At 50.6% G+C, this 27,805-nt stretch overlaps 1 protein-coding gene across 2 annotated transcripts in view; it reads right to left on the reverse strand.

Annotated features, from left to right (window-relative positions):
• The window catches only part of LOC105495271 (POU class 2 homeobox 2), a 108,980-nt gene that overhangs the window by 76,004 nt on the left and 5,171 nt on the right, over positions 1-27,805 (reverse strand). Inside the window, exon 1 of one of the 2 annotated variants that reach the window (XM_071088180.1) lies at positions 12,240-12,357. The exons of the other annotated variant lie outside the window; for it this stretch is intronic. The gene's annotated coding sequence lies outside the window, so the exon portion shown is untranslated. Of the gene's footprint in view, positions 1-12,239; positions 12,358-27,805 lie in introns of those variants that run through there. 2 annotated transcript variants of the gene reach the window in all.

Raw genomic sequence — 27,805 nt, forward strand, 5'->3', positions numbered from 1 at the left:
CTGGTGCTCAGTGGAGGCACCACGAGTGCTGTTTCTCCGCTCCCCTCTCCCTTTCCCAGCCAGGCTTGTCTTATGTCCTCCCTTATGTCCAAACCCAGCAGAGTTCAGTGCCCTCAAGAATGTGAATGAATTTGAAGTCTGCTGAATGGAGAAGAGCTGGCTCTTCTGACTTCTGCTCTCAATAGAGTGGGCGGGGTAGCACCAAGCCAAATACAGTCCCCTGTCCCCTCTTCAGGAAACTGGCTGAGGGCTTACAGACAGGAGGAACTGCTGGAGGGAAAACGAAGACCCAGAGGGAGGGAAGGGATTTTCCCAGAGCTACTCAACTGGTCATGACACAGCTGGGACCAGAAGCTGGGGCTCTGGGCTCCTGGATCTGGGTAGTGCCATCCAACTACTGGGAGAGGGACAACTGCAAGAACAAGTGTGCATGCAGACTCCTGAGATAATGTGCGCTTCTGTGGGGCAGAAGAGCACAGTGGGTAAACACGGGGTCAGCCGCTTCCTCACTGTGTGGCCCTGGGCAAAAGTCACTTCACCTCTCTGAGCCTCAGTTTGCTCAAACATAGCATGAAGATAATAGTAACAGCTGCCTCATTTTGCTGGTGTGAGAAGCCAACAAGCCCATGCTTATAGGGAACTTAGCAAAAGGCCTGACACACAAAAAAGGGTCAATGAGTGGGAGAAATTAACAGTACTACCGTCAGCAGCCACAAATGCTGTGGGTAGTAAGTGAAGGTGGTGGGTAGGGAAGGGAGAAGGTATGTCTTGGTAACCTGAGCAAATGAACAAATGCAATGAAGATACTCAGCTAAAAATATTCCTTTGTTCATTCATTCATTCATTCAGTAAGCATTTCCTGAGGCCAATTCTAGGCCAGATCCCATGCTGGGCCCTGCAATCCAGATATGAACAATGAAAGCTCCCAATGGGTTGGTAAAGGGGAATTAAGGATGGCTGGGGATGGCCCCTTATCTCTGAGAGTTGCTGCTGCAATGGCCCCCAAACTATCTCTTGGGGCTTCTGCAGAAAAGCATCGAGTACAGGAGCACAAGCTCCCCATCACCTGACTTGTGTGACACTTTGGGTATGTGTGTGCACACACTGGAACAGTAAGCTCTGCAGATGGACTATGTTCACTTTTGTCATTCACAGCACTGGACACCAGGTCTCATGCTCTGGGGACACTCCATGCTCAGAGTCTTTTTTTTTTTTTCCTCCATTTTTAAAAATGAACAACAAAAAAAAAGTTCAAAGCACCTCGCACAATGCTTAACACCTGGCAGGTACTCAATAAATAGCAGCTATTATTAGCGTCATCATCACACGTGCCACTGCTCTTCATCCCGACAAAAACCTTATTTTGCCGGCAAGGCAACTCGAGGCTTAAAAGGAGTGATGTGACTCAAAGCCGGGTGTGTCTGACTCCACAGTCTGTGGTCTCCCCTCCTTTGTGTCTGGGGGCGGGGGCCATCAGAGTGTATGCTGGAGGTGAAGGAGGGGAAGGGCAGCAGCATGCATGGGGGGGGTGAGCAGATCTGACAATGGGAGTAAGGAGGAGTTGGTTGGAGTGAGGGGAGTGTCGTGAGGGAGATGAGGGTGCAGGATGGGAGCATACAGGCCCAGGATGATGATGGTTTTGTAGTCTGGCTGCTCTGAGGCTCAGGTAGGAGGTGGACTCACTTGCCAATGTACCCCTCTAGCACTGATAGGTGCAGCCCCCGAAGGTGAGCTCTGCCACCCTTGTCTGACACAGGTGGAGGTATGACAACATACCTCCACCATTATATTGGGCAAGTAGGTGATATATTGGGCAAGTAGGTGACAGGGGATCCGGCTTCAGTTCATTTGACAAAACATCCAATGAGCATTTATCGTGTTCTGGGCACTGTGCTACACACTAGAGATACAACTACGAACAAGACAAAGTCCCTGCCATCGTGGAATCCACCTTCTAGTGGAGGAAGGGATATGATAGACAAGAAAATATATTTAAGAGCTAAGAAGGAAAATAAAGCAGGGAGAAAGTGGCTTACAAGATGCTGCTATTGGCCGGGCACAGTGGCTCAAGCCTGTAATCCCAGCACTTTGGGAGGCCGAGACGGGTGGATCACGAGGTCAGGAGATCGAGACCATCCTGGCTAACACGGTGAAACCCCGTCTCTACTAAAAAATACAAAAAACTAGCCGGGCGAGGCGGCGGGCGCCTGTAGTCCCAGCTACTCGGGAGGCTAAGGCAGGAGAATGGCGTGAACCCGGGAGGCGGAGCTTGCAGTGAGCTGAGATCCGGCCACTGCACTCCAGCCTGGGCGACAGAGTGAGACTCCGTCTCAAAAAAAAAAAAGATGCTGCTATTGGCCAGGTGTGGTGGCTCATGCCTGTAATCACAGCACTTTGGGAGGCCAAGGCAGGCAGATCACCTGAAGTCAGGAGTTCGAGACCAGCCTGGCCAACATGGTGAAACCCCGGCTCTACAAAAATACAAAATTTAGGTGGGTGTGTTGGTGCGCACCTGTAGTCCCAGCTACTCAAGAGGCTGAGGCACAAGAATTGCTTGAACCTGGGAGGCAGAAGTTGCAGTGGGCTGAGATCGCACCACTGCACTCCAGCCTGGACAACAGAGCAAGACTCTGTCCACCCCCCTCCCAAAAAAAAAGCTGCTATTTTAAACATAAAGGAAAGGTCTATCAGAAAAGGTAGGTTTTGAGAGCTTTCCTGGCAAAGGAAACAGCAAGTGCAAAGGCCCTGGGTCAGGAACAAGGTTTAAGGAACAGCAAGAAGGCCAGAATGGCTTAAGCTTCCAGAGCCAGGAGGGAGGGAGTAAAAGTTGAATAGACAGACAGGTGCTAGCTCATGCAGGGTTTGCAGGCCAAGAAAGATGTTCTAAGCATGATGGGAGAAATGACAGGCTTTCTCTGTGGCAGGTATGGGTTGGTCTCACCCTCACAAAACCAGGCTCCATCCTCACCCATTGCCCATATAGCCTATGGAGCCTTCTGACCCATTCATTCTCCAAGAACAAGCCCAAGAAGCCCTCAGTAAGCCCTCAGAGTCCCTTGACAGGGCTGTGTCAGGGTCAACCTCCCCAGACTGAGGACTCCTCTAGAACATGGAAAGATCTGCCTCATCTGGGTGACCGGACATGCAGCTCAGGCCTGGCCACAGGAGGCTCAGAAATCAATAGAACATCAGTAGAAACTAAGGGGGACTATAGCTCCTGACCCCCATTCCCTAGCAAATCTCCATTTGGGGGCAAATCGTAGCAGTGGCCAAGATATGGGGCTGGGAGCAAGGGGAAAGCGGTTCTGTACCACCTCCCTCACCAGGCCTTGACCAGAGTTCCCATACTGGACAGGTAGAGCAGAAGTCCTTGTGACTGGTGGCCTGCTCACTGGATCCCTTCCTCCAGGGGCTACCCATCCTGTCCCACCCCCACATGAGGCTCAGAGAGACCAGACTTGGTACCTGGCTCACACACCCTGTCTAGTCCCTTCTTAAAACTCTTTTGTGGTTATGTGGCTCGCCCAGAATAAATCCCAAGCCTCACAGCCCTTCCCAGTCATGTAACATCTCCTCTCAGTCCTCCTGAAGGTCCTGTGACCCTGGGCCTCACGTGATTGTTGGGAACAGTCTATGCTGGTTCACATGTCCATGCCCTTGCCCAGGCAAGCACCTCCATTTAGAGAATCGTCTGCCTTCCTTCTTCTCATAACCTTATCACCCTCTCCACGCCTCCTCCTTGGTGAATCCTCCTGGGCTCCCTACTCAGCACTGCCCCCGAATGCTTTGTGCACCTCATCCAGAGCCCAGAATCTGAGCCCCAGGTGAAGGGATCCCATTTCCCACCTAGGGTCAGGCCAGAGGAGTTTCTAGAGGGAAAGGTGCAGCATAGTAGGGTGAGGGTAGGGGCATCTGAGTGCTGCATTATTTATGCCTGTGTGGCCTCTGTGAGTTTCAGAAGGGATATGTGTACACATTTAGAATCTGTATGTTGTGTCTGATGTCAAGCTTAAATGTCACTTCCTCAGAGATGTTACACCTAGCCCACCAATCTAAACCAGGTGCTCCCATGATGCCCTCCTGTAGCCCCTTTTTCCTCTCCGTACCAGATGCTATCTCCATTTATAACGAACTATACACTGAGGTCTGATCAGTGCCGGTCCTGTTGGCTTGGAGCTCTTAGAGAGCAAGGCCCAGGTCTGTCTTGTAAACCACTGTTTCCTCAGCTTCTAAGATAGAGCCTGACTCCTATAGGGGCTCAGTACCTATGTGATGAGTTCGTTAATTCCATGCACATTTTCACACTTGAACATCTACCTATTTTGTTTCACTTTAAGGGGATGAGGCTAGCCTGGGGGGTGTTTGTGTGCTATAACTCAGAGCATGGCCCTTTTGGTCACCACGTGTGGCCTCCCTGTGGGATTTCTGAACATGGCCGGTGTGCACCCATGGGCATACAGGCTGGGATGCTGCCATGTTTTAGTATTTCTATATATACATTTTCTATTGAAAAACAAACCTCCACACGAGGAGCACCCTGGTGTTTTGATGTCTGTTTTGCCCTGAGAGGTCTCAGCACCTACGTGCCTGCACAGATATCTGGGTTTTCATACCTGTGCCTGAGTATGTGTTTATCCTTGTTTCCAAACCTGGTGTGTCCATTTTGGCAACTCTGTGGACAAACACACACATGTCTATGTGCATTTGCAGGGTTTAGCATCTATGAATTTTCTTAGAGAATCTCTGACCAAAAGTATGGGTACCTGGGTCTCAGGACCCAGGGGTGCACATGGCTATCATGTGTTTCAGAATCTGTGTATGTCTCTTGCAGGATCATTGCATGTGTCTGCATGCTTATGTATTTCAGTATTTGCCTTGTGCATCTGTTAAAGACTTATGTGGCCTCTCTAGTTTGGCGAGTGAGTGCGTGTGTGTGTGTGTGTGCGCGCGCGCGCCAGGGGTGATACAAACACATGTGTGTGTGTACCTGTGTCTTTCTTCCCCTAGCTGCTGCTGCCTTCCCAGTCTGGATGAGTACCTTTTCTCTTTCTCTCTCTCTCACACACACACACTCTTGCTCATATGTGCCTTGCAGATGGGGAGGGGGTCGGGGTGTCAGCGAGCTCCTGTGTCACAAGGTTAATTTCTCCACAGCCAGGCAGGCTGGGCCCTGAGGGGAGTGGTGGGGGAGGGGCTGGTCCCCATAGCCTCTCTGATAAATATGTATTTGGGGCTGCTGTGCTCAAAGGTCATGGGGGGAAAAGGAGGAGGAGGGGTGGTCTGCACTGTGCCGTGCTGCTGGGTCCCAGCCGGGCTCAGCATGAGTTGTGTGACCCCCTCCAGAGGTCTGATGAGATTCAGGGAGATGCCCCCCCTCATCCTGGTCTGTCCCACTCCACCCACATCCATGCTCAGAGGGAGATGCTGCTGTGGATATACAGATATTCAAACTCTGAAACAGGCAAGCACACAAGCCCACACCCGCCGACACCTAGACAGAGGCTCAAACAGATGCACAAAGACGGCCTCATGGGCCACCAGATGCATGGACGGCTCAGAGTGCAGAGCCAGACCCATCGCTTCTTCCCCACCCTAACCTTCAACCCAACGTCAAAAAAAAAAAAAAAAAATACAAATGCTCAAGAGTGCATAGCGTCTCATAGTAAGAAAGGTTTCTACACATTCAATAGACACAAATGCACACATGGACACAAAAATGCACAGAGTCCAACAAGAAAGGTCCCCAAACACTTTGTGGGTGGGCATGTACACATATACGCATAAGCGCACACACACACAAAGGCACATACATAGATGCACACCAAGAGTCCCAAAGACACAAAGTTCTACAAAGGTAGGCACACGCTGACAACTGCAGATAAATGTATGAACACACATGCACACAAACACACACACATACAAAGACCCCAAGACACACACGGCAGGCGGGATGCACCGTGGAGCCAGGCTGGGAAACCCACCCTGCTGCAACAGAGCTCAATCTGGCCCCTTCCCCGCTGAGGCGAGAATGGCTGCCTGGTCTCTGGTCATGGGCCCCCCAGCCAGCTTCAGCCAAATGCGCCATCATTTGTCCAGCTCTGAGTCACATCAATTGTCGAGCCTCCCCTCCTCGCTGGCCAGCCATCTCGGCCATCGGCGGCCTCGGCCATTAGTCGGCTCCTGCCTCTGGCCTGTATTTGTTGAATCTCCCTTACCTGGCAGAACCGTCCGGACCAATGGAACCCTCTTGGGGTTGGCCTGACCTTTTCCTCAAGGGATTCCGATGTACCCTGTTGTATGACCCTCAGCCCATGCCTCAGGGCGACCCTCCCCTCAGCAAACTGCTCAGACTGTCATTCTTCAATGACCGCTGGCCACAGTGGTTCTGGTGGATTGTGAGGCTGTGTGTTTAAGTATGTGTGGAAGTCCGCTTGTAGGTATATGTGTATCGGTGGTGGGATGGCTATAGCTATGTTTTAAGTCAAAACGAGTGTGTGTGTGTGTATGCATGTGTGCCTGTGTCTGTGCCTCTGTGTGTGTGTGTGTCTGTGTGTGAATAAGGGGATAGGAAGTCAGCAGCTTAGCTTAAAGTCAGAGTGCCTGAGTATACGGTTGTGCATATGGGGAGATGGAATGTCAGGGGCTGAGCTTTGTGTGTGTGTGTGTGTGTGTGTGTGTGCACTTTAATGCAGGAGTGACTTGGTGTATCGGCCTGGGCTTGGTGTGGGGGGCCATGAGGGGCCGTGCCTGTTTTGGGCATGGGGGGCAGTGCAGTACAGGCGTCTGTTTCTGAAGCAGTTGTGAGCAAGTGGAATGTGTCTCTCTCAGACTCCGTTGCTTGTGTTTGTGAAAGTGACAGATGCTGCCTCCCTGGCCTCACTGCGGCGGATTAAGTCTGTGAATGCCACATGAGTCTGCACCCCGGATGGGGGAGGGTCCCCAGTCTGCTCTTATACTTGCGTGTGTGGGCCACAGCCCTGTACACTACAGGATCCTGAGAGTGAGGACTAAAGTAGCCCCCTAACCTTGTTGGTTTCTGTGAATGGATGCCAGGATAAAGGTCCTTGTGTGTGTGCACAAGCACACTCATGCTCACACACAAGTCTGTATTATCCAAAGTACATTGTCACGAGATGCACTTGTATATGTGTATGTGTGTGTGATTGCAGGCATGACAGCTCCCCGCTGCCAGCCAGATCAAGTTCAAACTTCTCAGAGCAGCAGCTGAGCATCCACAGACAGGGCCTTGCAACATTGTGCCAACCTCTACTCTTAGACTACACCTCCAATCTGGGCTGCTTCCTCCTCACTTCCCTCTGCCATCTTTATGCCCTCCGACCAGCCTGCTTTTCTCAATGTCTGAGCATTCTCAAAGACTCACCTCCCTGTCTAAACCCACGCCATCCTCATTCCCCACATTCCTAATGACCTGGAAACTCCCTTTGTGCTGACAGTCCAGGCGCCCAGAATCCTAAGGCTGGGATTGGTTCTGCTTCAGAGTCCAGGCCTGTGTTGGCCCATGGTCCATGCCTAGAGATCATTTTCAAGTTAAGGAGTGATCATACCACCATTGCCCGATTACCTCAGGGAACTCACTGGACTTTATTTGTTCAGTGATTCACACCACTCAATAAATACCTATTGAATGCAGGGACCTTGCATGTGGAGCCACCACCTTCAGCCTCCTTCCGAATGCGTCAGAGCTGGGAAAGCTGCCTGTCCTGAGGATCTAATGAAGTTGGGGTGGTGATTGAGTGAGGGAAAATGCACCTGCCTCCCAAGGCCACCATGTGGATTTGCAAAGGTGACACAGGGCTCATTAGAAGGGGTAGGGGGGACCATAAGCTCATGCAGACCCGTCTTTGAACAGGCCCAGCCCCAAACCATCACTGACAGAATGAGCTCAACGATGCTCATTTGCTGGCTCTCCCTTCAGGATATAAAGTGAGACCCAGGTCCTCAGAGCCCTCGCTGAACCACATAAGGCATCCATCCACCCGACAAGTCCTGGGAGACAGGTCTGTGGATGGACATCTCAGGGGGCAGGGAGGAAGTGGGGGAAGAGGCAGAGCCAGTGAAAAGAAATGGCGCTGGGGCAGTTAATGGGAGAGGGCAGACCTGTAAGGACAGAAGAGGCTCGGTATGAGGAGGACCTTGGTTCTAGCGCCAGCATGGCTGCTGACAGGCTGAGCAAATAATGTGGGCCTCAGAATTCTCATCTGTGAGAGGGGCACCACTGGGGCTGCTGTGAGAGTGAGGTGAGTGTAAGAGACATCACTGTCATTATTATTACTAGATCAGGAGATGTGGAGCCCAAGGGAAAAATGGTAAGTGACATATATTCAGAAGGAGGAATAGACATCAGTCTGAGGAGGCCTTACACCCACTCTGTCTTCTAACAACTCTTCACACTTGGGCTTCTCAACCACCTCCATCCTGAAATATCTTGGAAATTAACCAGCACATGCCAGAGATGGAAACTTCTCCCTTGCCCCCACTGATGTCCAAGTAGCCCCTGGTGTGGCCATCTGTCCCTGCTCCCCTCGTTGCAAGTCATGCCTCTACACATTATGATTATGTACCAGGGCTATGAAAAGCTCTACCCAGTGGGGTGCTAAGGTTGGGGCCCTTGCTTGGCTGTCACATTGGTGGAGGAACAAGTTCTGGCCTATGGGCCCTGCATACAAGAAGGGAGTATATATGAACCAGAATGGAGGTGGCCTGGAGTGGCCACTGATGGACTTGCTGGAAAAAAAAAAAAAAAACCTGGCCAGCATGTTGTCTAGGACATATAGGCTAACAACCTCTACGCACACAGCATGGGTACAGGGGTGTGTGCATACATGGCCCTGACACAGACACTTTCCATTTTCCCTGCAAAGACTAGCAGAGGGAAGTGAGGGCAACCAAGACCCCCAAAGATGACACTGCAACCTGCCACAGGGTTCACCAGCAGCCTCAGGGAAATGGGGGTCTGGACCTCTCCAACGGCAAGGATGGGCCTCTGTCCAGCATTACCCATAAATCAGGAAGTAGATATGGAATCGCATTATCAGCAACTGGAGATGCTGCCTATGGCCCTGATCAGCTTTACTCCTGGTCTGCCTGTCACCCCCTGACATGGGACGCTTTGTTACTACAGAAGGTCCAGGGAAGGTTTTCATGGGCTGGTAGACTGCGGGGAGAGGGGATCTTTTCTTGTTTTGTTTTCTTGAACCCAGCTTCAAGGTTGCTGTGCAAGCATGCTGTCAAACTCAGCCATACGCCCATGACCTCTGTGCACTCACACATCTCTCATCACTCTACCCCAACCCTGCTTCACAAACCCACCCTCCCTTTTACCTTGGACACACAGAGACCCTGAGCAATAACAATATTATCTCCATGCAGAAATCGTACTTTCACATATGTGACTTTCTTTGATGTGCACCCTTGTGTGCACACACTACATTCAGACCTAGTACCCATACACAGAGCCTCTACTCCAAACACGCTGTACATACAAAGTGTCACGTGTCCACTGCTGAAGCCAGACTCGGTACACGGGCCTGCACGCGCGTGGACGGCTTCCATGCACGGAGGCAAAGAGGGCCTCCTGAGTGCACGCATAGCGAGTGGTACATAAACATCAAGACGAGGGAGACATCAGTACAAATTCGCACTGACTCCTTCGTGCACATATGTCCCCCATGATGGGGACCCCCAGTACCCGACCCCCCACAGAAAATGCATGTCACGATTCTACACCTTTGGCTCCTCAGTCTACCAAGGCTTCCAGGCCCAGCACACAGTTAGTCCTTCCTGAACACATCTCGCCACACATGCAGGCCTTGTACACATGCATGCTGCCGTCATGGTCTGACTCTGTACACACCAGCCCCCCACTGCACACTGACTCTGTACCCTCCACTTATATCCTGGGGGGTGGAAGAACAAATCCACCTGACAAGATGGCAAGAGAACTAAAAGCTACTGAGCGAAGCGGCTGGTTGAATCTTTCTCTAAATCCAGGACCTACTCCCCAACTCCAGGGGCCCCAGGAAGGAGGCAGAAAGTGGGGAGTGGTCATCAGGCCAAAGGCTTTCTCTCAGGATCTTTTACCTGGACTCGAAAGCTCTAAGGACTCTCTCAAATGGACCTCCGCCCCAATTTCCTCCCGTTTTCACTTCCCGCTAGGCATCCATGTCATTTTCTTCTCTGTCCACACCCTTCTCAGTGGGGCTGAGTCCACAGCCATGAGCCCTCACTTAAGATCTTCCCCTCCCCCTCCCAGAGCCCCAGTGAGCATCCAGCAAGACTTCTCCAGGAGGCCACAAGGAAGTAGGGGGTGGCGCTGGAACCCAGGGGACAGACCCAAACCCCCACTCAGGGTAAAAAAGAGAGTAGAAATATATGAGGTTTCAGAACAGGGGTTAGGCTCTGGTAGGAAGTTGGGGATTCCTGCCTTTGCATGGAGCCCCTTTCCCTGGCACCCTGTTGAAGGCCAGAGCAGCAAGAGTGATGAATAAATGAAACTGAGGGAGGAAATAGAAAGAGCTGGCAACAGGGGAAATGAGTGGCAGGAAGGGAAGAATAAAATAAAGGGGGAAAGGGGAAGGGAAAAGGGGGAGAAAAAAGAAGGAGGTGCAGATAAGGGAGGTAGAAAAAGAAAAACTAAGGGGTGGGGAGGAGGGGAAAGCTTTTATTGAGAGGAGGAAGAGACAGAGAAACTGGAAAACAGGGAGAAAGAAAAAACAGTAAAGGAGATAGAAATAAAGGAGCCGAGAAAGGACATGAAAAGGGAAAGAAAAGAGAGCAAAGAGGCAGCAGGCAATCGAAGGGGTTCCCCAAGTTACAGACTTTGTCCAGAGAGCTGAGGGGTGCACTGTGGCTCCCCAACATCACTCTGGGGCCCTGGAGCTCCGTTTGCTACCTCTCCTCCTGCCTGAGATGCCACCGCCTCTGAGTGCCCCATCCCAGCTGCTTTTTCCTATTTCTCACCGTTTCTGCTGTCCAAGGCACCCTGTTCCTTTCTCTCACCCCTCATTCCCACCCCCAAGCCCTTTCTCGTTCCCTGTGCCCTCTTACCTCTCCCCCCCATGCACCCTGCTTGCTTCGGAGCTTCAGAGAGCATCACCGACCAATATCCTCACCATCATCATACTAAACCGGCCCCCACACCCCCAGGAAAGGAGAGAGAGAGGAAAAAAAAAAAAAAAAAACAGGCGGAACCGCCACCAGCCCTGACCCCCTCTCGCCTCATTTTCTCCACAGTCGCCCCTTCCTCAAATGCAGGGTCAAAATGGGGTCCCGCCCAGCCCGGGGAGCATCTCCGAAGCGCCGCAGCCAGCCGGGAGCAGATGCCACCTCGCCTCTCTTCTCCGTCCTCGCTCGTTTTTGTGTTCAGTGGCCCCGGTTGCGATTTGTTTTATTTTCATCGTCTTTTTATTGGTATTTTTTTTTCTTTTCTTTTCTTTATTTTTTGGCCTGGGGGCAGCAGCGGCGAAGCGCCCACTGCCTGCCTCTTTCCTCAGCTCTGCGGCCGTCAAGCTCTTTCTCTAGTCTGCGCTCTTGCCTCCCTCCTTTCTCCTCTGCCTTGGCTCTCGCTCCTCCGCTCCTCCGTCCTTTCAGGTCCGTCCTCAGCCGACTGCCCTCTCCTCTCTCTACTGCTTCCCCCTCCACGCCTCTCCTTTCTCCATCCTTCTTGCCCCTTCTCCCTTTTTCCTCTCCCTCTTCACCTCCTCTCCGTCCCCATTTCTTCCCATCCCTTCCCCCCGCCCCCACGTACACCTCTCCTTTGGTTCCCTCACTGCCACTGAGAGCAAGCTGACCCCCACCCCATCCCCAAATAATAAAAATACCCAGCCAGGGGGCAAAGCCCCGGCGCCGGGCGCCGAGAGGGAGGCGAGAGGGCCGGGGCCGCGGCGGCGGCGGCGGGCAGCCGGAGCGCGGTGCGGAGTGAGCGGCGCCCGCCCGGCTCCCGCCCGGAGAGCTCTCTGCAATAGGCCGAGCCGGCTGCATTAAGCTTCTTGCAATCAATAAAGCGCGGGTCAGATTATGCAAAGCGCAGATATTAATATGCAAAGTTTTAAAGATTTTTAAATGGAAGGGCGAGCGCGGCGCGGGCGGGCGGGCGGGCAGGGGCTGCGAGGGGAGAGGGAGGAAGGGAGGGCGGGCGGGCGGGCGCGCAGGCGAGCTGGGGAGAGGAGGAGGCTGCCCGCCGCCCGCCCGCCCGGCTGCGCCGCGCCGCCTTGCCTTACCGCTGCTCCCATCGGTAGGCGCCGCTGTCTTCGCCATGCGCGTCAGCTGCACGGCTCCGAGGGGATGGCCGAGGAGGAGCCGCCGCCGCCAACGCTACCCCCGCTCCCGCTCCCGCTCCCGCGCCCGCTCGCTGCCTGCTGCTGGCGCTGCTCTGGCCGCTGCTCCTCGCCTGAGCTGCCGGCGCGAGCCCAGGCGCGCGCCATCCCCGGCTCCCACCTTGTCCCCATGGCAACCCCGGGCCCAAGGATGCTCAGAGAGAGAGCGCGAGCGAGAGAGCGAGGGGGGAGAGAGGGAGAGGGAGAGGGCGGGGAGCGCAGGGGACACGGAGGCAGGGAGAGGCCCGAGACCCACAGAGACACAGAGAGACACAGAGACGGAGAGATGCAGAGATATGTAGAAACAGAGACACAGAGATAGAGGAGAGGGGTAGGAATAGAAGGGAACACCGAGACAAGGAGAATCCTTGAGACCCACAGAGACTCACAGAGATACTGAGAGACACAGAGACACACGGACACACAGTAAGAGACAGAGAGGAAAGGGAGAGGGGCAGGGAACAGAGAGGGATTCAAAGGTATGGGGAGACCCTGAGGTCCAGAGACTCACAGAGATACTCAGAGACACAGAGACGCCCAGAGACAGAGACAGAGGAAAAAAAGAGAGGGGACAGGACAGGGAGCACAGAAGATGCAGAGGCAGAGAAAGACTCCTAGAGGTAGAGAGATGCTCAGAGACACAGAGACACATAGAAACAAATAGACACAGGGACACACAGAGAGAAAAGAGACAGAGAAGGGTGGGGAGCACAGGGGACTCGAAGGCAGGGAGAGGCCCTAAAAGCCAGAGACTCAAAGAGACACCCAGAGACAAAGAGGAAAAGGAGAAGGGAGAGGGCAGGAAGTATAGGGGACATGGAGGCAGAGAGAGAGACTCATAGAGGCAGAGAGATGTCCAGAGACACACAGAAACATAGAGACACAGGGACAGAGTGGGGGGAGAGGAAGGAGGAGGGAGCAGATGGGGACACAAAGGGGTACCAAGAACCACAGAGACACCCAGGGACAAAGAGATAAGGAGAAGAGGTCCATGCAGAGAGAGAGATGCAGTCAGAAAGATAGCCACAGAGAAGTAGACACACAGAGATAGGGAAATAGTGAAAAAATATATATGAAGAGAGAAAGAGACTAATTCACAAAGAGAGAGTCACAGAAATAAGAGATAGATATGCACAAATCAGAGATAGAAGAAAGCTACATGCAAAGAATGACAAATGAAGATGCAAGGCAGTGTTGCAGAGATACAGAGATAGGGAGACATAGAGACAGAGGCAGACACACACAGAGGTAAGAGAGATAGACCTGAGGAAGCAGAGATTAAGAAAGAGCCATTGAAAGAGACAGAGAAAGAGAGACAGAGAGATGCAAAGCCAGAAAGACAGACACTGACAGAGACCAAAAGATACAGAGACTGAGACTGAGAGAGAAAAAGGCACACAGAGTCAAACAAGGAGACAGAGTCAAACAAGGAGGTGTAGACAGAAACACAGAGAAATATACATAGGGATTCTGAGAGAGAACCTAAGAAACAGAGACAGAAAGAAATGTGCAAAGAGAGAAACAGAGATCAAGACATAAAAAGAGATGAAAAGAAGTACAGAGATGGTGAGAGAAAGAAAGCAAAGGCAGAGACCCAGAGAGTCAAAGTGAGGCAGAGAAATGCAGAGACATGGACAGAGACTGCAAGAAAGTGACAGGAACAGAGGAACCTCAGGGGACACACAGAGAGACACACAGTGAGATGGAGAAAGGCACTGGAAGAGGCTTTCTGTTGGACAGAGATCCACAGAGAGATGCGAGACAGAGACAAGAAGAGACAAACGGAGAGTGAGAAATAGAGAATGAGATCTGGTAGACGAGGTTGGGGATGGGGGGCAAAGAGACAGAGCCCAGGTAAAGGAGGAAGGGACAGGCTGGGGTGAGAGCAGAAAGTAGGAAGGTGACAAGAGGGTCCAGGGAAGCACCAAGGGGGAAAGGGCAGATAGGAGGGGAGAGAAGAATAGCAGAAAGGAGAGGAGTGGGGAAGGGAGGGGAGGGGAGGAAAGAGAGGAGGGCAGTGCCCAGTCACCAAGCACCTCCCCTGTGCCAGGCACATTATGGCTTGGGGACAGGGAGGAAGGAAAGGAAGGCCAAGGGTGAAGGGGCTCCGACCAGAGGAAGGTGGGCATAGGGTCTTGGGAGGGTGCATGGCTCCTGCCCCCTGCTGGCAGGGGCACAGTGGTGCAAAGAGGAGGATAGGGTTGCAAGTGGTACCCAGACCTGGGAGGGGGTGTGAGAGGGAGGAAAAAGGAAGGGGAAGGCAGGGAGGGAAAGGGAGGAGGAGGAGGAGGAGGACGCAGGCACGCGCTGCGCGGTCTTGGCTTAGCAGCTGCAGCCGCCCTTCGCTTTGTTACCAGCAAGGCTACCCCGTGCGTACTGAGTGGGCATGCGGGACCCTCGTGTGTGTGTGTGAAACACGAGAATCACCAACTGCCCACGTGTATGGAGAATGCTCCCGAGACCTACACTGGAAGTGCGTAACATAAATAAATATAGGAAACACCTACCCCGTGGGCGTACAAAGTAAGTACCCAGGACCTGTGCAGCCTGTGCATAATAGACACAGAACTACCTACTACTCCCTGTACAGAGCAGCCTCCTGGGACCCGCACTGTGTGCGCAACACAAATAAATGCAAGGAAACACCCTCTGTCCATACAAAGTAGGTATGTGGGTCTTATGCAGCAAGTACATAATGGACATGGGACCACTTAATACCCCCCATACAGAGCAGACTCCTGGGATACACACGGTGTGTTCACAACACAAATAAATACGCCCACTCCACCTGCACACAAACTAGGCACATGGGCCTACAGGGCATGAACACAGTGGATACGGAACCACCCCATAGCCACCTACCAAGCAGCCTCCCTGGGACCTATACTGTGTGATCACAACACAAACGAATGCAGGAAGTACCCCATCCCCCGTGCCTACAAAGCAGGCACACCAACCTAATAGACTTAGCTAGTGTGAACATAAGAGACACCCATGAGCAGGTTCTGGTGACCCACAGAAGGCACATAACAAAACTGAACATAAGAAACACCCACTCGGCTTGCATGCAAAGGCACATAGGGTCCCACTAGTGAGGAGGGAACTCAAAAAATGATGTGTATAATGAAAGCTCACATACTATCCACTCTGGAAAGAGCAAAAAGGAATACCGGACCCTGCAATGAAGCTACCCAGAAGACTCCCAGGTCCCTCTGTCTGTACGTGTACAATAGACCCAAGAGGAGCTATGGACAACCTGAGTACCTACTAGAAGGGAAGCAGGGACAGGGCAGAGGCCAAGGATGTCCTGTTCCCTCTCTTGGCCCTGGCTCCTACAAGGACCAGTACATGGATGGGGTGGGAGGGCTCATCTTTTCTAAGAATGACCAAGTACATAATAATTGTGTGTGCAGTGAGTATACACTAAGCACACAGCACCAATTTTTGTTTGTTTATTTGTTCTGAGACAGGGTCTCCCTCTGTCAAGTAGGCTGGAGTGCAGCAGCGTGATCATGGCTCACCGCAGCCTCACACTCCTGGACTTAAGCAATCCCCTCTTGCCTCAGCCACCCAAGTAGCTGGGACTATAGGCATGACCACCACACCCACCTAGTATTATTTTTTTTTTTAGCAGAGATGAGGTCTCCATATGTTCCCCCAGGCTAAAGAACCAATTTTAAGGATCCAAAAAACTTCGTTTGATATGTGCTAAGTCCATATCATGTGCTTACTTGCCAGCATGTTAAGAGTCTGTGGTCCACAGCCTATGCATGATTGGTATCTTAATTATCCAGAATATCCATATTAAGCAGAAGCTGACATCCCTCACGGACTTACAAAAGTCAGATCCAATAAGAGACTCAAGCAATCCCCACATGCAGGTTGCCCTAACTGATTTCTAGGGCTCCGCGCAGCCCTGAGTCATGATCCCACGAAGGCTGATGCAGCATATGTATACACACCAGGCACATGCAAAGATGTACACCATACACTGCATACAACACAGCAAAAACATGTGTGCTTTCTTGGCTTCTGAAATAGCCCAATTCCAGAAGTACTAGATTCCTCTGAGGAATATGTGTGTGTGCATGTCTGAGTGAGGGCCATCTCTGGATACAGGTGTGCATGTACATGGATCTTCCTGTACAAGTGAGCTCAGCTCTTATTCCCTCCTCGTTCTGCCTGTTCATCTTTCGGAAATATGTATACAAATAATAGTACCTGACGTATACTAAGTACAAAACATTGCAAGCTATGGATGCCTTTAATTGCGTGTGTGCATCTGAACATACATTTATTTATTTGTTTTTTGTTTTTTGTTTTCGAGACAGAGCCTTGCTTTGTCACTCAGGCTGGACTACAGTGGCACAATCTCAGCTCTCTGCAACCTCCACCTCCCAAGTTCAAGCTATTCTCCTGCCTCAGCCTCCCAAGTAGCTGGGATTACAGACGCATGCCACCACGCCCAGCTAATTTTTGTATTTTTGGTAGAGACGGGGTTTCACCATGTTGGTCAAGTTGGTCTCAAACTCCTGAGCTGGTGGTCCACCCACCTCAGCCTCCCAAAGTACTGGGATTACAGGTGTGAACCAACACGCCCAGCCTTGAACATATCTTTAGATAGATGCATTTGCTCATTAATGAAACATTTGTTCACACATCTGTGGCTGTGTGTGTGTGTGTGTACATCTTGGTGTCTTGGTTACGAGTCTTGGGGCTCCCTTCCAACCTCTGAGGATAAAGGGTATGAGATAAGGGAAACAAAGGCGCACAAAGCAGGAAGGGAAGAAACTGGAGAGAAGGAAAAAAAGTGGTGCAAGGAGAAGGGGCAAAAAGAAGAGACCTGTTATTCGGGAGGCTGAGGCACAAGAAACACTTGAACCCAGGAGGCGGAGGTTGCAGTGAGCCGAGATTGTGCCACTGCACTCCAGCCTGGACAATACAGCAAGACTCTGTCTCAAAAAAAAAAAAAAAAAGAGAGAGAGACAGACCTGGACCTGGAACTGGATGTATAGAAGGAAGGGAGGAGGCCCTGAGGACACAGGCAGAGGGAGATGTGGTGGGTGAGGAAGGAGGAGAACAAGGACAGGAGGAGAATGGGTGGGAGAGAAAAGAGGAAGCTAGGAAAAGGAGGAAGGGAGGTGAATGGTGAGCAGAGTGGAGTGAGGGTATCAGGAAGAGTGAAGGGGACTGGGGAGAGGAGAAAGAAGATGGGAGAAGGAGATAAAGACCCAAGGGAAAGAAATAAGAAACAGACAAAGGCTTTTCTGGTCGAATGAAATTTAGAGGTTGCCCCAGTGATCTCCTATGGGGAGGTGTTTGAGTCGGAGGATGAAGGTGAAGCAAAAGAGATAAAGGAAGAGGAATCACCACCTAGCTCCCTAGAATGGGGCAGCCAGCTGTCTCCATCATCCTAGAAAGGGCCCAGAGAGAGGGACCCGGAGGCACAAAGAGAGAGGTACGCAGAGCTGGACTGACATGTGGAGTTATCTGAAGTGGGTAGGGTCCTGGGACAGGCAGGAGGAGTGGAGAGACTGGCAGACTCAGGGAGGCCAGGGCTCAGTGGTGTGGAGACTTCCAAAGACCAGGAGGAGGTTGGAGCAGGCAATGGAGCAGGCAATGGAGCAGGCCCTGAGACCACAAGCGGGGAATCGAAGACCAGGTGAAGAGAAGCGGGTTAGAGAAGGCCAGAGAAGTGAGGGCCTGCTGAACAGAACCAGCCAGGGTAAATGGAGGAGCAGCTGGAGTGGGATGCAAAGGCCATGAGGCATCTTGCAGATGGGTCCTGCCTTATGCACACCTGGGTTCAGAAGCTCTCCCAGGCTGACTCTTCCTGAGCATTCAGTTTGGTTCCATTTAAGACTTGCGTACCGAATACCATCATGGGCTAGCACTATGTTGCAAGCTGAAGAAACAAATGCAAATGATACACAACTCTGCCCTCATAGAGACCCTCATCTGAAGTTGTTGCCGGGGGGGAATGAACAATAAATACACAGTTATTGATACACACAGCAACACAGATGTACCTCACAACCAAAGTGAGAAATGCAGAAGACCACACACTGTAGGATTCCATTTACATGAAATTCTAGACAGCAAAACTACTGTGACAGAAAAGCAAATGAGTGGTTGAAAAGGGTTGGAGTGGAAGGAGGGGACCTGACAGCAAAGGCGCCGGAGGGAACTTTTTGGGGTAATGGAAATGTTTTGTAACATGATCGTGGTGGTGGTTACACAACTGCGTGTGCGTGTAAACTCATCAAACTGTATACTTAAAACTGGTGAATTTTATCGCATGCAAATTGTATCACAATAAAGCTGATTGCAAATAAATAAATAAATTATTACCAGCCAGAATATTCAAGACTCAAGATAAAGTTCTATGGGAGCCAAGAGGAGGTGGATGGGGCAGTGAGGGAAGGCTTCTGAGAGGAGGTGATGCCTGAGGTAAGACCTGAAGGATAAAGAGGAGTCAGGATGGAGGAGACGTTCCCATGGAAGAAGAGCTTTCACATGGAAGCAGGTGAGAACTGAAAAAAGTTCACTATGTTTTGAACACAGAATGCAGAATAAGACTATCAAGAAGTGAGAGCAAAGAAAATCAACGTTCAAAATACAAACCCATGGCTATTGGAAGTACCATGTTGAATAAAACCCACCTGCACCTGGAAAGGCCCAGAGAGAAGGAAAGTGCAAGACACAATTGGGGATTTTTTTTTTTGAGACAGAGTCTCGCTCTGTCACCCAGGCTGGAGTGCAGTGGCGCGATCTAGGCTCACTGCAAGCTCCGCCTCCTGGGTTTACGCCATTCTCCTGCCTCAGCCTCCTGAGTAGCTGGGACTACAGGCGCCCGCCACCGCGCCCAGCTAATTTTTTGTATTTTTAGTAGAGACGGGGTTTCACCGTGGTCTCGATCTCCTGACCTTGTGATCCGCCCGCCTCGGCCTCCCAAAGTGCTGGGATTACAGGCGTGAGCCACCGCGCCCGGCCGATTTTTTTATTTATTTTTTTTTGAGACAAGGTCTCCCTCTGTCATCCAGGCTGGAGTGCAGTGGCGCAATCACAACTCACTGCTGCCTCAACCTTCTCCTGCCTCAGCCTCCTGAGTAGCTGGGACGACAGGCGTGCGCCACCACACCCTGGTAATTTTTGCATTTTGTGGTAGAGACAGGTTTTTGCCATGTTGCATGGCCTGGTCTCGAACTCCTCGGCTCAGGTGATCTACTGGCCTTGATCTCCCAAAGTGCCGAGATTACAGGCATGAGCCATCGCACTGGGCCAGGACTGGGGATTTTTTTTTTTTTTTTTTTTTTTTTTTTTTTTTTGAGACGGGGTCTCGCTCTGTCACCCAGGCTGGAGTGCAGTGGCCGGATCTCAGCTCACTGCAAGCTCCGCCTCCCGGGTTCACGCCATTCTCCTGCCTCAGCCTCCCGAGTAGCTGGGACTACAGGCGCCCGCCACCTCGCCCGGCTAGCTTTTTGTATTTTTTAGTAGAGACGGGGTTTCACCGGGTTAGCCAGGATGGTCTCGATCTCCTGACCTTGTGATCCACCCGTCTCGGCCTCCCAAAGTGCTGGGATTACAGGCTTGAGCCACCGCGCCCGGCCTCTTTTTTTTTTTTGAAACAGAGTCTAGCTCTGTCACCCAGGCTGGAGTGCAGTGGCGCAATCTCGGCTCACTGCAAGCTCTGCCTCCCGGGTTCACGCCATTCTCCTGCCTCAGCCTCCCAAGTAGCTGGGACTACAGGCACCCGCCACCACGCCCGGCTAATTTTTTTTTTTTTTTTTTTTTTTTTTTTTTTTTGCATGTTTAGTGGAGATGGGGTTTCACCATGTTAGCCAGGATGGTCTTGATTTCCCGACCTTGTGATCCGCCCGCCTCGGCCTCCCAAAGTGCTGGGATTACAGGCGTAAGCCACCGCACCCAGCCAGGACTGGGGATTTCCAATTGTCCTCCTGTCTGCCCCACAGAAAGGTCTCCTTCCCGCTGCCCTTCCCAGAACTTCCTCCCTGCTCTTTTCACATGGGGATGTCTCTCTCCATTAGGAAACATCCTCTGCTCTGGACCTGTCCCCCAACGCTGTCCACATCTCCAACAGCTTGTGGGCCCCAGTGAATCCCTCCAACCTGGATTCCATGTGGCCACTGCCCCCTGGTGGCTGAAGTGATGCATTACTAAGGATGAAGGGACACCTCCAAGTCCAGGCCCAGCCTGCCCTTCCAGAGGCCAGTCCAAGCCACTCCCACTACTGTCCCCCAAGACACACCCCTGTTCCTGACAGTCTCCTCCTTGCTAAATCCAACAAACACTTTCCAGTCCTATCTGACTCTCCTCTGCAGCATGTAGCCACAGATATCTTTTCAAAATCTTCTTGGTGTCTAAGAAACCTTACTCTCTTGGTTCTCCAGCTCTGTCTGGCTGCTCTCCCAGGGTGAATCATCTCCTCCCACAACTGCTTTCTCTATGCTGGTAATCACTAAATTTGTCTCCAGTTTAGCCCTCTCTCCTAAGCTTCACATCAGGATACCCAGCCACCTCCTAGAGGTTCTAAAAATACCTCAAAATCAACATGTCTAATCTAAACATGTCATCTACCCTACCATGCCCCCAGACCTTGGTTCCCGCTCCCCATGGTGACACTCCATCCGTTCTGGCATTCAAGTCAGAAAAACGGTCCCTGTCCTTGACACCTTCCTCTTCCTCATATTCACATCCAATCAAAGACTTGAAATCCCATCCAGTTCATTTACTTCATTAATATTAATATGAAAAATTATGAATATATGAAATTGACAATATCACCTAGCTTTTTCTTACAAAACGGGAATTTCATAGAGTTCAACTGAGTATTTCTCAAATCCATCTCCTCTTCTCTTCCCTGCACCCAGTGTCCTAGTTCAGGCCTCCACATCTCCTGCTTGGCCCATGGATGTCCTTCCTACCTGGCCTCCCAGTCTCCCGTCTTGCCCCCTTTCTAGTCTATCCTCCACACTGACTACTGAGGTAATTAATCTTTCTACAATATGGCTCTGATCAAATCACTCCCCTGCTTCAAACTCTTATTCCCTGTTGCACACACGACAGAAGCCAAACTCCTTACTCAGCTTTTCAGACCTTCACAGTAACTGGCTCCTGGGAGCACCACTATGCACCCTATACTCCAACCACACCAAACCACTGCCACTTCCTTGAATTCACCTCCCTTAACCTTCTGGCCTTTGTACTTGCAGTTCCCTATAACTGGAATGCCTTTCTCACTCTTCTTACCCTGGCTAACTTCTACTTGACTTGAAGAACCAACTAATATAAATCATATGTTAATGTACACCTCCAGTTCATCCATTCATCCATTCAATACACATAGCTTGAGTACCTATACTTGTATGATCTCCATAGAAGGTACTGGGGACACAAAGCAGAACAGGACGCAATTCCTGCCATCAAGAAAGCTCATGGTCCAGTAGGAGACACAAATGCATATATAAATCACAACAGTATAGTGTGCTAGGACACAAAACTAGACCGGGAAAATTGAATTTTACTTATTTTTGAGATGATGTCTCACTCTGTTGCCCAGGTTGGAGTGCAGTGGCACTATCATGGCTCACTGCAAACTTGAACTCCTGGGCTCAAGTTATCCTACTGCCTCACCCACCCCAGTAGCTGGAACTGTAGGTGTGCACAACTACACCAGGCATTTTCTTGAATTTTAAAGGGGATTGGGAGGCTGAGGCGGGTGGACCACGAGGTCAGGAGATTGAGACCATCCTGGCTAACAAAGTGAAACTCCGTCTCTACTAAAAATAAAAATAAAATAAAAATTGGCTAGGCGTGGTGGTGGGCGTCTGTAGTCCCAGCTACTCGGGAGGCTGAGGCAGGAGAATGGCGTGAACCTGGGACGTGGAGCTTGCAGTGAGCCAAGATCGTGCCACTGCACTCCAGCCTGGGTGAGAGAGAGAGATTCTGTCTCAAAAAAAAAAAAAAAAAAAAAAAAAGACTTTTAAAGAGGAAATAGTCCTTCTGAAGGGGTCATTAAAATTGGAAGGAAGCATGAACAAAAGCACACAAGTGAGGAAGAGTAGGTTGTGTGCAGGAAGAGTAGGTTGTAGGCAGCTGGGATTGCTAAAGCATAAACCATAAGAGAAAAATGCAGCTGGAGAGACTAGATGGGGCCCAATCATTAAATATCTTTTGATCTAGGAGGCCATGGGGAGCGGCTGATGGGTTTTCATCAAGAGCAGCTTTGCATTTTTGAGAATATGAATCTGAGGGAACAAGAATGAAGGCAGGAAAAGCCAGGAAGCTACTGCAATAGCCTAGGCAAGAGATGCTAATGGCCAGTATTGACATTGGTATCAGGGACATGAAGGAGGCAACAGGTTTAAAAAACCCGGAAGTAACTCAAGTCAGCAGGGCTTTATGTTTGGATATGAGGGTCAGGGAGAGGGTTGTGTCAAGGATGATGCCCACGTTTCTCACTTGGATGCCTGGAGGTGCCATTCATTGAGACAGGAAAAAATAGAGGCACAGAACTTATTCAACAAAGTTCTTTCTTGAACCTTTTATATCTGAGGTACCTATGGGACATGCCCTGGATCCAGCAAAGAGTTATATTAGAATACAGTTGTGTGTAGTGTCATGGAGAGAGGTCTCTGGGCTGAAGATTTGGACATTATTAGCATAGAGTTGATAGCTGAAACCAAGAGTCGATGATGTCCCTCAGGAAGAATACGCCGAATGTGAAAAGCTCTAAGCCCAGGAAAGAGCCCAGGAGAAGCGCCACATTTCAAAGGTGGGCAGAGGCTAGGTGCGGTGGCTCACGCCTGTAATCCTAGCACTTTGGGAGGCTGAGGAGGGCAGATCACCTGAGATCAGGAGTTTCAGATCAGCCTGGCAAACATGGCGAAATCCCATCTCTACTAAAACTACAAAAATTAGCTGGGCGTGGTCGTGGGTGCCTGTAATCCCAGCTACTTGGGAGGCTGAGGTAGGAAGAATTGCTTGAATCTGGAGGCAGAGATTGCAGTGGGAGCAGAGATCATGCTGCTGCATTCCAGCCTGGATAACAGAGCGAGACTCCATCACGGAAAAAAAAAAAAAAATGGTGGGCAGAGGACTGGAGTCCCTAAATGGACCAGAGAAGAAGCTGTCAGGGAGAAGAAAAGAGAACGGTGAGCCTGCTTCATTATGGAAGCTGTGGTAGGCAGTCCTTAAGAGGCCCCAGTGACCCCTGCCTCCTGACACTCATACCCTTGTGTGGTGCCCTCTGCTTGAACGTGGGCTGAACCTTTTGACTCACTTATTTTTTTAAATCATTCTATATTTCATTTCAAAAGTGACTCACTTCTCATGAATAGAATGTGGCAAAAGTGACGGGATACTTCTGAGATTAGGTTATAAAAGACTATGGCCTGGCGCACTGGCTCATGCCTATAATCCCAGCACTTTCAGAGACCAAGGCAGGTGGATCGCTTGAGCTCAGGAGTTCGAGATCAGCCTGGGCAACATGGTGAAACCCCGTCTCTACCAAAAATACAAAAAATTAGCCAGACATGGTGGTGCGTGCCTGTGGTCCCAGCTATTCAGGAGGCTGAGGTGGGAGGATCACTTAAGCCTGGGAGGCAGAGGTTGCAGTGAGCTGAAATGGTGCCACTGCACTCCAACCTGGTTGACAGAGTGAGACCCTGTCTCAAAAAAAAAAAAAAAAAAAAAAAAAAAAAAAAAAACAGGGCTGGGTGTGGTGGCTCACGCCTGTAATCCCAGCACTTTGGGAGGCCAAGGCAAGCAGATCACTTGATGTCAGGAGTTCAAGACCAGCCTGGCCAACATGGTGAAACTCCATCTCTACAAAAAATACAAACATTAGCTAAGGGTGTTATCACACACCAGTAGTCTCAGCTAGTCAGGAGACTGAGGTGAGAATCGCTGGAACCTGGGAGGTGGAGGTTGAGCTGAGATTGCACCACTGTACTCCAGCCTGGGTGACAGAGTGAGAGAAAGAAAGAAAGAAAAAAGAAAGAAAAGAAAGAAAGAAGGAAAGAAGGAAGGAAGGAGAACGAAAGGAAGGAAGGGGAGGAAGGAAGGAGGAAGGAAGGAAGGAGAAAGGAAGGAAGGAAGGAGAAAGGAAGGAAGGAGGGAAGGAAGGAAGAAGAAAGGAAGGAGGAAGGAAGGAAGGAAGGAACAAGGGAGGAAGGAAGGAGAAAGGAAGGAAGGAGGAAGGAAGGAAAAAGGAAAGGAAAGGATGCAGGGAGGGAGGAAGGAAGGAAAGAGAAAGAAAGAAAGAAAGAAAGAAAGAAAGAAAGAAAGAAAGAAAGAAAGAAAGAAAGAAAGAAAGAAAGAAGGAAAGAAAGAAAGAAAAGAGAGAGAGAAAGGAAGGAAGGAAGGAAGGAAAAAGAAAGAAAGAAAACGAAAGAAAGGCCGGGCGCGGTGGCTCACGCCTGTAATCCCAGCGCTTTGGGAGGCCGAGGCGGGCGGATCACAAGGTCAGGAGATCGAGATCACGGTGAAACCCAGTCTCTACTAAAAATACAAAAAATTAGCAGGGCGCGGTTATGGGCGCCTGTAGTCCCAGCTACTCGGGAGGCTGAGGCAGGAGAATGGCGTGAACCCGGGAGGCGGAGCTTGCAGTGAGCCGAGATCGCGCCACTGCACTCCAGCCTGGGCGACAGAGCAAGACTCCGTCTCCAAAAAAAAAAAAAAAAAAAAAACGAAAGAAAAGAAAGAGAAAGAAAGAAAGGGAAGGAAGTAAGGGAGGAACGGAGGAAGGAGAGATAGATGAAAGAAAGAGAAAGAAAATGAAAGAGGCCGGGCGCAGTGGCTCAAGCCTATAATCCCAGCACTTTAGGAGGCCAAGGCAGGTGTATCACCTGAGGTCAGGAGTTCGAGACCAGCCTGGCCAACTTGGTGAAACCCCATCTCTACTAAAAATACAAAAATTAGCCAGGCATGGTGGCAGGCACCTGTAATCCCAGCTACTTGGGAGGCTGAGGCAGGAGAATCACTTGAACCCGGGAGGTGGAGGTTGCAGTGAGCCGAGATCGCGCCATTGCACTCCAGCCTGGGGTACAACAGCCAGAGTTTGTCTCAAGAAAAAGAAAAAGAAAAGAAGATGAAAGAAAGACAGAGAGGGAGGGAGGGAGGGAGGGAGGGAGGGAGGGAGGGAGGGAGGGAGGGAGGAAGGAAGGAAGGAAGGAAGGAAGGAAGGAAGGAAGGAAGGAAGGAAGGAAGGAAGGCAGGCAGGCAGGCAGGGCCTTGGGTTGATTTAATATGCAGAAGCCAAGGGAGGAAAGATTTCTAAAAGAGAGGTACTGGTCGATGGAGTTAAAGCTTTAGAAAAAGATGAAAAATATCCCTGGATTTGGCAAGAGAAAGTCCTTAACAAGCTCAATGTGAATGGTTTCAGTGAGCTGTGACTCAAATGGGAGGTGAAGGTCAGGACTGGTAAGCAGGAATGGATACCAATGTTTCTGCCTGCCCAGCATCCATTTCGCCATCCTCTGTAATGGCTCCCTGACTTTTCACTGAGTACCCATTACCCATGTCCTACTGGATATGTTTCCATGAGACTGTCAGGGCACCCAGCTGTCCAAAGGCCAAGGGGAGTCATGGGAGGCCGCATGACTCAAGCTGCACCCGTCAGAAGCTCTCCCTGGAATCTGAATCATAAGCTTATGTGACAGGAGTCCCAAATCTGATTGGAGCTGATTCATGCTGCACCCAGGGCCCTGAGGAAGCTGCCATTCCTTCCTGCTACTTCAATCCCTGCTACCGCCCTGGTTCTAGTCTTTTCTGAAGCCTGCTTCTTTAGTCTCTCCCTGTTGTGAGTGCCACCTTAATCTCCTTCTAATAAATATCTTTCTTGCTTAAGTTAGCAAGAGTCGGTCTCTGCTGTTGCAGCCAAAGAACCCTAACTCATACTTGTCCTTTCAAGAATTTGGGATGAGATGAGGAGGACAACGAAGGACAAGCACGAGGGCAGCAAAGCCTGGAGGAAAGTAGAGGTTTTTTTGAGTGGGAGGGAGTTTGTTTTGTTTCTTTGTTTTTGAGAGAGGGTCTCACTCTGTCACCCAGGCTGGAGTGCAGTGGTGGGATCATAGCTCACTGTAGCCTCAATCTCCCAGGTTTCAGCAATCCTCCTCCCTCAGCCTCCTGAGTAGCTGGGACTACAACAGGTGCACACCACCACACTTGGCTAATTTTTTTTATTTTTAGCAGAGACAAGGTCTCACTATATTGCCCATTCTGGTCTCGAACTCTTGGCTCAAGCAATCCTCCCACCTCAGCCTCCCAAAGTGCTGGGATTATGGGCATGAGCCACTCTGCACCTGGTGAGTTTTTTTCTTTTAGTTAGTTTCTAAGGTAGTAGAAATGTGAATGTATCTATAGGTTGAGAAGGAGGACAGAGAAGAGGGAAGGTCTGAAAACAGGGAAGGGAAGAAAGATGGAGTAAGAGTCTGGGAGTCATGCTGGGATGAGCAATACACAGGTGGAGAGGGGGACCAGAACAGAGCCTGGAGAAATGAAATAAATATGGGCGTGGCTACATGAAGGGTTGTTTCATTCGTTTAAAAAAATCTATCTATATATATGTATAAAAACCTATATATATATATATATATAGGTTTGATAACAAGCTGAAGGAAATCATGGTCCGTTTGCCTCAATTTTATTTGTTGAGACTGAAAGGGTAGGGTTGTAAGGATACTCAAGGGAGAAGGGTAAGTGAGAGAGGGGGCTAGCTAAGAAGTTTGAGTGACACTTGTATGTGCTACTCTGCCACCATTTTTCCCTGAGCCAAGTTCTACCACCTGGACCACAGTCAGGGATATGCTGGCAGATGAGGCAGAGGCTGGAGGTATAAGGGGCTGGGCATGATGGCTCACACCTGTAATCCCAGCACTTTGTGAGGCCGAGGCAGGCTGATCACTCGAGGTCAGGAATTGGAGACCAGCCTGCACAAGATGGTGAAACCCGGTCTCTACTAAAAATACAAAAATTATAAAGATTATTCGTATGACTGTTGTTAGTGAGATAAATGAGCCTACAGATGAGATAATATTTCACGCGGTATATGCATCAGGATAGTCGGAGTAATGTCGAGGCGTACCGGGTAGGCCAAGGAAGTACTGTGGGAAAAAAGGTTAAATTAACACTTATAAATACAATGGTGAGGTGGATTTTAGCGTAGGTCTGGCAAAGTCTGTAACCTGAAAAAAGGGGGAACCAGTGGATACCTCCTGTGATCCCAGCTACTTGGGAGGCTGAGGCACAAGAATCGCTTGAACCCAAGAGGTGGAGGTTGCGGTGAACTGAGTTTGCGCCACTGCACTCCACACTCCAGCCTCAAATAAATAAATAAACAAATAAATAGAAGAAGAAAGAAGAAAAGGAAGGAGGAGGAGGAGGAGGAGGAGGAGAAGGCGGCGGCGGTGGCTAGGGTTGTAGGGGAATTGAGAGCGTATGCTGGT

This window comes from Macaca nemestrina, chromosome 20 (assembly GCF_043159975.1).
Source record: "Macaca nemestrina isolate mMacNem1 chromosome 20, mMacNem.hap1, whole genome shotgun sequence".
Taxonomy (NCBI): Eukaryota; Metazoa; Chordata; class Mammalia; order Primates; family Cercopithecidae; genus Macaca; species Macaca nemestrina.